Here is an 8,470-nt window from a genome sequence, read left to right as displayed (position 1 = left end):
ACTCAATGAGCACCTCACTGACATATTAAACCGGCCTTTGAACCAGATACTCCTTGCCTGACTCCTTTCTTTCAATCACAAATTCCACACTAACAACCCTGTTGTTTGCAGCCACATATAACAGCAAATGCTCCTTCTCAATGGGAGCTGCAAGAACTGGAGGCTCTGCCAGTTGCTTCTTAAGTGCCTCAAATGCCTCATTAGCAGCATCGCTCCAGACAAAGCCATCTGTCTTTTTCATCATCTGATACAAAGGGATAGCCTTCTCTCCCAGGCGACTTATAAACCGGCTCAAAGCCGTGATACGACCCGCCAAACGCTGGATGTCATTGATACACGTTGGCTTAACCAAAGAGGTGATAGCCTTGATCTTCTCTGGGTTAGCTTCAATGCCTCTCTCAAACACCAAGAAACCCAATAACTTGCCTACTGGTACACAAAAAACACCCTTGGCCGGGTTAAGCATCATCTTTTAGACCCGGAGATTGTCAAAGGTCTCCTTCAGATCCTCAATCAATGTATCCTTCCTGGATTTCACAACAATATCATCCGCATAAGCATGAAAATTGCGCCCAATCTGGCCATGGAGGCAATTCTGAACATGTAGTTGGTAAGTCGCCTGAGCACTCTTGAGCCCAAAAGGCATAAACACATAGTAGAAGGCTCCAATGGGATTGATGAAAGTTGTCTTCTCCTGGTCCTTAACTTCCATTTTGATCTTGTCGAATGTGGGGTTCCGGCAGACCCTTAAGGTTCGAACTCTGGGGTGCGCACGAAGATCTCTCCCCTACCGATCTACGTCCGATCGCCTCGTGAGCTGAAAACGATGAACAACACAAGGGACATGAGATTTATACTGGTTTGGGCCACTGTTGTGGTGTAATACCCTACTATAGTGTGTGGTGTGGTGGATTGCCTCTGGGGCTGATGATGAATAGTACAAAGGGAGAACAGCCTCGCGAGAGGTGTTCTTGAGCTGGTGCGATGAACTGCTCAGGTGAGTTCGATCACCTCTCTCTCTCTGTCTAGGGCTCTCTCAGATCGTCCCCTTACCTTGTGGTGGCTAGTCCTATATATAGAGGCCCTGGGCCTCTTCCCCAATATTGAGCGGGAAGGGCGCCAACAACGGCCATTTTGAAGGGGAACATCTAGTACAAGTTATCCTGACTAAAGTTGGTCATTGGATGCCAAAAACACTGGTGATAACATCGTCTTGGGCTCCACGATGACCTTCATCCTGTCGCCCCGCTATTCTTGGTCTCGTTGCACCAAAATGGCAACCTTTGCTTGATGCCTCGGTACTCCACGTCTGTGCTTGCCCCCTCTGCACCAAAGAGGAAACAAGGACACTACACAGGCCGGCACCCGCCTGGCGCCCGCCTGGTCTCGATCATCATGGCTTGTGTCACGAGCACCTCGGGAGGTACCCTGCCTTGATATCTCCGCCTCCTCACGAGCCTTCCTGGCGAGGCCGTTCCCGAGGAAGCCTTGCGTCGTCCGCCCCGCAAGGCTTGGCCCGTCGCGAGGGTCTTGAGTCTTGCGCTGATGAAGATGGGCCGTACTGGGCCACCAGTGAGCCATGCCGCAGGCCGCAGGCATGCAAGTCTGGGGACCCCCATTCCCAGAACGCCGACAGTAGCCCCCGGGCCCAAGGCGCGCTCAGACTTGGCTTAGCGGAGAAGCGAAGGGCAAGTGCGGACCGCCGTGGGCCCCATCAGCCTGCGGCCTTGGGCGCCGCGTGGTGGTTGATTGGACGTGGGCGTCTCCGCTTCCCCACGCTACCTCGGCAACCGCTCGACATGACAAGTCCCTACATGCAGAAACGGGTCATGATTACCTACGATCGTGGAGGCCGACGGTTGGCTTCCTTCCGGTTATAAATGCTGGAGGGCGCAAGCCTCCGCTGTACATCTCCCTCCTTGTTCCTTCTTTCTCCCCATCCCAGCTACTTGCCATCTTCCATGGCTCCATCAAAGATGTTCTCGGCCGTAGAGAAGGGAAAGGCTCGTCGGGAAGGGCATGACTCTCCCCCGCCCAAGCGCGGCTGAGGTCGTCCATGCAAGCATCCTGTGGCTCCTGCAGTGGCTTCCCGCGGTCGCGGCGGCAATCCCCTGCACGGCGATAGGCGCCTTGTTGTCGAGGGAAGGCGCGCTGTGGCTATGCAGCCTCCCAGGCCGCGCTTCCACTCGGCAGAGGTGCTGCTGGAGTTCGTCGTGTGGTCGGCGGACCCAACCAGCACCTGGCTCCAGCTTCCCCGCTTCTTTACAGGTGAACTTCCGGCCGGTGCTCCGGGCGGCCTCTGGCTTCAAGCAGGGCCTCCTGGGCTTCGCTGGAGGTCTCCGTCGCCGGGAATGTGGCCCTGACCCACGGCTGGCAAATGATTGCCCGCGTGCGTGGCCTGAGCCAGCGGTGCACCCTGCACTTCGAGTTCGATGGCGACGCCACCCTCTACGTGAGGGTGTTCGGAGAAGACGGTCGCCGCACCGGGTGCTGCCCTGAAGGCGATGATCGGGATGAGGACAATGGCAGGCGCGTGGTCGGCGGCGTTCGTGGCTCGCCAAGCTTCGGCGGCTCTCCTTTGAACAGCAGCTCCTTCAGCGGCGGTCGCGACCAGCCTCCACGCTGTCGCGCTCGCCTTGAGGGAGGTAGCGGGTCAGTCCGCCATCGCGCCTCAGTGAAGTGTGAGGAGGAGTCTGACTAAGCTCCGGAGTCAGTACGAGCCCTCGCCGCGAGTTGGTGCCGAGCCTGCCGTGCCTATTTTGTTTTTCTCCCTTCCCTGCGCAAAGAGAAAGTAGTGTAGGGCCCCGTGGGGGCGTGCTGGACTGTTGCTGTTAATTATCATGCTGTTTCCGCTATTTCTATGTTGTGTGTTTCATGCCGCATGCCCGCGTGCGGGGATTACTTAGCTCGGGGGGGACTTGCCGCAGTCTTCGCTTCTTGAGGACGAGGCCTCGTCGTGTGCTTCATGTCCTGCAAGGATTAGTTAGGAGTGGTAACTTCCGGTCTCGGTCGCGGAGGCGACTGACTCAGGTCCTGTGATCGTGTTGTGATGCCCGCGGGGCACGGACTGGGAGGGGTGCTCCCGTAGTGTACTTGGATAGGAAAGCCTCACACGACCGGGGCAGAAAACACTGGCGAGGGTGCCCGCGTAGCCCCCTCGCGAGACTTGTGCGAGAGAAAACGAGGCAAGTGGGCAAAAAAGACAGAGAGTCACAAGTCAAGGATGGCAACAACTCCAATAAAACTTCAAATAGGGACGAACAAGCCAACTGCAGAAAGCAAATGAAAAAGTCGCGTCCGGCACCTAGTCTAGTCTTCGACGTCTTCTCACCAGCGCGGAGCTAAGTGCTGCCACTGGGCATGGGCGGGAGCCCCCGAGGCCCGAGGGCGGCTCTCCAGAGACTCCGGGGCGTGTACGGCCCCAACTCATTATTACTTGAGAGTGTCACGGGCGGCGAGCTTCACAGGCATTGGCCTTCTTCACAGGCTCCGGGCCTTTCTCAGGGAAATGAGCTTCACAGGCGTTGGCCTTCTTCACAGGCACCGGGCCTTTCTTGGTTCGTCTAGCTTCACAGGCGCCGGGCCTTCTTTACAGGCTCTCGGCCTTTCTTCAAGGGTAGAACTTCCAGAGGTGCTGGATGTTCCACGCGTTCGGGATGGGCACCCCCTCCTGAGTCTCCAAGCGAGCGGCGCCAGGCGTAGAGACATGAACAACCTTGAACGGGCCCTCCCACATGGGCGAGAGCTTGTGCAGCCCCTCCCTGGAGAGCGCCCATCTGAGCACGAGGTCACCTACCTCGAGGGTCCTGGGGCGGATGCTGCGGTAGTGGTACCGCCGCAGTGCTTGCTGGTATCTCGTGGCCCGAAGCTCAGCCTCCTGACGGCGTTCCTCCCCAAGCACGAGGTCCACCCCCGCATGGCGTCCTGTTGTGCTTCGCCGAAAGCCAGGACCCGCGCGGAGCGATGCCTGACCTCGTGAGGAAGGACCGCCTCAGCACCATAGACGAGGAAGAATGGGGTCTTGTCGGTAGACTTGGTAGCGGTAGTACGGATGGACCATAGCACGGACTAAAGCTCGTCGTGCCAGCCCCTGCTGCAGGACTCCAGCTTCTTCTTGAAGGTTCAAGTTTTGAGGCCTTTCAGGACCTCCGCGTTGGCGCGCTCAGCTTGGCCGTTGCTCCGAGGGTGTGCCACCGAAGCGTAGCATATCTGCGTTCCAAGGTTTGCACAATATGTTTTGAAGAGATTGCTGGTGAACTGCGAACCGTTGTCGGTGATGATGCGATTGGGTACCCCAAACTGGCTCACGAGGCCCCTGGTGAACTTCACCGCTGAGCTAGCCGGGATGGTGCGGACAGCTTCCACTTCTGCCCACTTGGTGAATTTGTCAATGGCGACGTAAAGGTAGCGGTAGCACCCTGGCGCCCGAGGAAATGGGCCAAGGATGTCCAGTCCCCAAACAGCGAACGACCACGAGAGGGGAATGGTCTGAAGGCCCTGAGCTAGCTGGTGAATCTGCTTGGCATGGAATTGACAGGCTTCACAAGCCTTCACCATCTTGATTGCGTCGTTGAGTGCTGTTGGCCAATAGAAACCGCTGCGAAACGCTTTGCTGACTAGTGTGCACGAAGACGAGTGGTGCCCGCAGTCTCCACTGTGAATGTCTGCCAGTAGCTCTTTTCCTTGCTCCCTGGAGATGCAACGTAGAGTAACGTCATTCGGCCGCTTCCTGTAGAGCTCTCCGTCTTGGATGGAGTAGGTCGTGGCCTGTCGCGCCACGCGTTCCGCGTCCTCCTTTTCCGGTAGGATCCCTTGCACCAAGTAATCCTTGAACTCCGCGGTCCAACATCCCTCCTGAGGCTCCAGCGCCAGTAGCAGGCGTGCCCCCGAGGTCGGGCCACAGGCTGGGGCTCCCGAGGAAGGCGGTTGGGGGAGCTCCTCCCGAGACTGTGCCGTGCTTGATAGTGACGGCGCCGCTGAAGGTTTAAAGAATCGTTCTTCGAAGACGCCAGGCTCCTGGGGCAACCGCCTGGATGCCCTTCTGGCGATGTCATCAGCCTCTTGATTGGTGCCACGAGGCACATGCTGCAACTCCAGCCCCAAAAACTGTTTCTCCATCCTGCAGACCTCCGCGAGACATGCTTCCATGTGTTCGTCCTTCGGCTCGTATACCTTGTTGGAGAAGTTTACGAGGAGTTGTGAATCGCCCTTGATGATGAGGCGCTTTACCCCCAAGGCGGCTGCAGCCTTCAAGCCCGCTATCAGGCCCTCGTATTCTGCTATGTTGTTGGAGACCTTTTCTCCATGCTGGAAGCAGAGTTGCACGGCATAGTAGAGCTTGTCCTGAGTAGGAGATATGAGCATTGCGCTAGCCCCCGCGCCATGTCGGGAGAACGCCCCATCGAAGTACATGACCCAGCCGTCCGGTGCTTCGCTTCCCGGGGAAAGCGACCGGTCCTCGCCCGCTTTGAGGCCCGGTGCCTCCGCCCATTCTGCCACGAAATCGGCAAGTGCGGCTCCTTTGATGACTCTGGTCGTGCTGAATTCCAGCTGAAACGCTTGCAACTCGATGTTCCATTCAGCAACTCTCCCAGCTGAGTTGGGGCTCCTGAGTACCCTTTCCAAGGGGTATGCCGAGACGACCTTGATGGGATGGCCTTGGAAGTAGTGTTGCAGCTTGCGTGAAGCCACTAACAGCACGAGGAGGAGTTTTTGGGGCATGGGGTACCATGCCCTTGCGTCCCTTAGCACCGTGCTGACGAAGTATACGGGGTGCTCGACGAGGTTGAGGGTGCTGGCGCAGCCCCCGTCTTCCGGAGGTTGAGGCACCTCCTAAGACGACAGAGCCCCCAGCGCTTGGTTGCCCGGTGAGGCCTCCTCCGCTCCGGGTGTGTCCCCTTGCTGAGGTTGATCCTTATCTGTTGCGGTCGTGGTCTTCGCAAGGCTTTCTTGGCTTTGCTCTGCTTTGGTCGGGGCAGCGGCTGGCACGGCCTTGGCCCGGCGCTCCTCTCTAACCACCACCAGGGCTGCGCTGGCGGAGTAGGGGGTGGCTGCAAGGTAAAGCACCAAGGGCTCCCGAGGGCGTGGAGCTACCATCACCGGAGGGCTAGTAAGGTACTTCTTGAGATCTTGGAACGCCTTGTTGGCCTCTTCAGTCCATTCGAACGGGCCCTTCTTCTTCATCAGCTTGAAGAAGGGCAGTGCCTGCTCCCCCAGCTTGGAGATGAAGCGCCCCAACGTGATTACACGCCCGGTGAGCTTCTGCATTTCTCTGAGGATCTTCGGTGGACTCATGTCTTCGACTGCCTTGACCTTCTCTGGGTTGGCCTCAATGCCCCTGTGGGACACGAGGAAGCCCAAGAGCTTGCCCGAGGGGACTCCGAATACTCACTTCTCTGGATTGAGCCGCAGATCCACCTCACGGAGGCTCGTGAAGGTTTCTTCCAGGTCCTGTATCAGGGTTTTTGCCTCCCGAGACTTCACCACAATGTCATCAATGTAAGCTTCAGCATTTCTCCCGAGTTGTCGGCCCAAGGCGATGTGCATCAGCCGCTGAAAGGTCGCGCCTGCGTTGTGCAACCCCAATGGCATGCAGGTATAGCAGTACACTCCACACGGGGTCAGGAAGGCCGTTTTCTCCACGTCTTCTACCGCCATCTTGATCTGGTGATAGCCCGAGAAGGCACCTAGGAAGCACAATAGGTCACATTCGGCGGTAGAGTCGACGATCTGGTCGATGCGAGGGAGCGGGAATGGATCCTGTGGGCAGGCCTTGTTGAGGTTGGTGAAGTCGACACACATGCGTTCCTTTCCTCCCTTTTTTGGCACCACAACAGGGTTGGCCAGCCATTCAGGATAGCGGACCTCGCGAATGACACCCACTACTTCTAATTTGCGGGTTTCTTGGATGATGAAGGACTGCTTTTCTGTGGACTGCCGCCTTGCCTTCTGCTCCACGGGGCGTGGGGCACACATTGAGATGATGCTCAATTACATCCGTCGGGACCCCCCGCCAGCTGATCAGGTTCCCACTCAAACACCTTCTTGTTTGCACGCAGGAACCTCACCAAGGCCTCCTCCTGCTTAGGGTCAAGGTTGGCGCCTATGGTGAAGGTGGCGCCAGTGGATCCATCCTCGTTGACCGGTACCTGCTTGGTCTCCGCCTTGTCTTGGGTGAATAGTTGCTTCTTCTTAGTCGGCGCAGCCCCCTTGGGCTCGAGGACGCCTGCGCTGGCGGGCTGCGCCACCGCGGCCGTCTTGAAAGCAAGCCTGAGCGCTCGTAGCGCATCCCTTGTGTCTCCGGACACGGTAAGGACGCCGCTGCTCCCGGGCATATTCATGAGGTTGTACGCCGGGTGAGTCGCTGCCATGAACTGGGCCAAGGCTGGGTAGCCGAGGATGGTGTTGTACGGGAGGCCGATGGGGCCGATGTCGAAGTCGATCAGCTCCGTGCGGAAGTTGTCGTGGGTGCCGAAGGTCACCGGGAGGCGGATCTGCCCAGGGAGCCGGTGGAACCGCCTCCGACGCCCGAGAAGGGCCTGCTGGGTTGAAGCCGCTCTAGCGGTACGTGGAGGAGGCTGAAGGCCTCCACCGAGAGCATGTTGAGGCCGGCACCACCGTCGATGAGGGTCCTGGTGACGGCCACTTGGCAGATGGTGGGGGTACATAGCATTGGGAGCGCGCCCGAACAGGCGGTGTTGGAGGGGTGATCATCCGAGTTGAAGGTCAAATCAGCCTTGGGTGCCACCCAACCCGGGGGGGTTTCACGGCGCTTGAGGATGGCGCTGATCTGGCGCATGAACGGCTTGACGTGGCGGCTCGAAGGTGGTGCCTGCGATCCGCCCATGATGGCTGCGACGATTGGGGGTGCCGGCGCAGCATGATGGCCGAGGAAGAGGTTGCGCAACTCCTCCCAGGAGGCCACAGAAGCCGCTAGCAAGTGGAGCAGCCACATGCGCGGGACGCCGGTGAGGGCCATGGGCAGCCAGTTCGCCATGACCTTGTCGTCGCCTCCGGCCTTGAGGACGGCTTCTTCATATGCCAGCAGGAAGGCCAGCAGGTCGGCCGTGCCGTGGTAGCGCGGTGGCATGTCCGGCTTGAGCTTGTTCGGCCACTGCACCTGTCGCAAGGCGGGGACCACAGCCCAGAGTCCCCCGGTTTCCGCACCGGTGTCGACTGTCGGAGCGGGCGGCGCGTTGGCCGCCATGAGGGCAGAGCGTGGCGCTGATGGGGAACGGGTCGATGGAAGGGAGAGCTCCGGCGCACCCCTACCTGGCGCGCCAAATGTCGGGTGTGGGGTTCCGGCACACCCTTAAGGTTCGAACTCTGGGGTGCGCACGAAGATCTCTCCCCTATCGATCTACATCCGATCGCCTCGTGAGATCTAGGCTGAAAACGATGAACAACACAAGGGACACGAGATTTATACTGGTTCGGGCCACCGTTGTGGTGTAATACCCTACTCCAGTGT

This window comes from Triticum aestivum, chromosome 6B (genome assembly GCF_018294505.1).
Source record: "Triticum aestivum cultivar Chinese Spring chromosome 6B, IWGSC CS RefSeq v2.1, whole genome shotgun sequence".
In the NCBI taxonomy this organism is placed as follows: domain Eukaryota; kingdom Viridiplantae; phylum Streptophyta; class Magnoliopsida; order Poales; family Poaceae; genus Triticum; species Triticum aestivum.
This window is presented reverse-complemented; position numbering follows the sequence as displayed.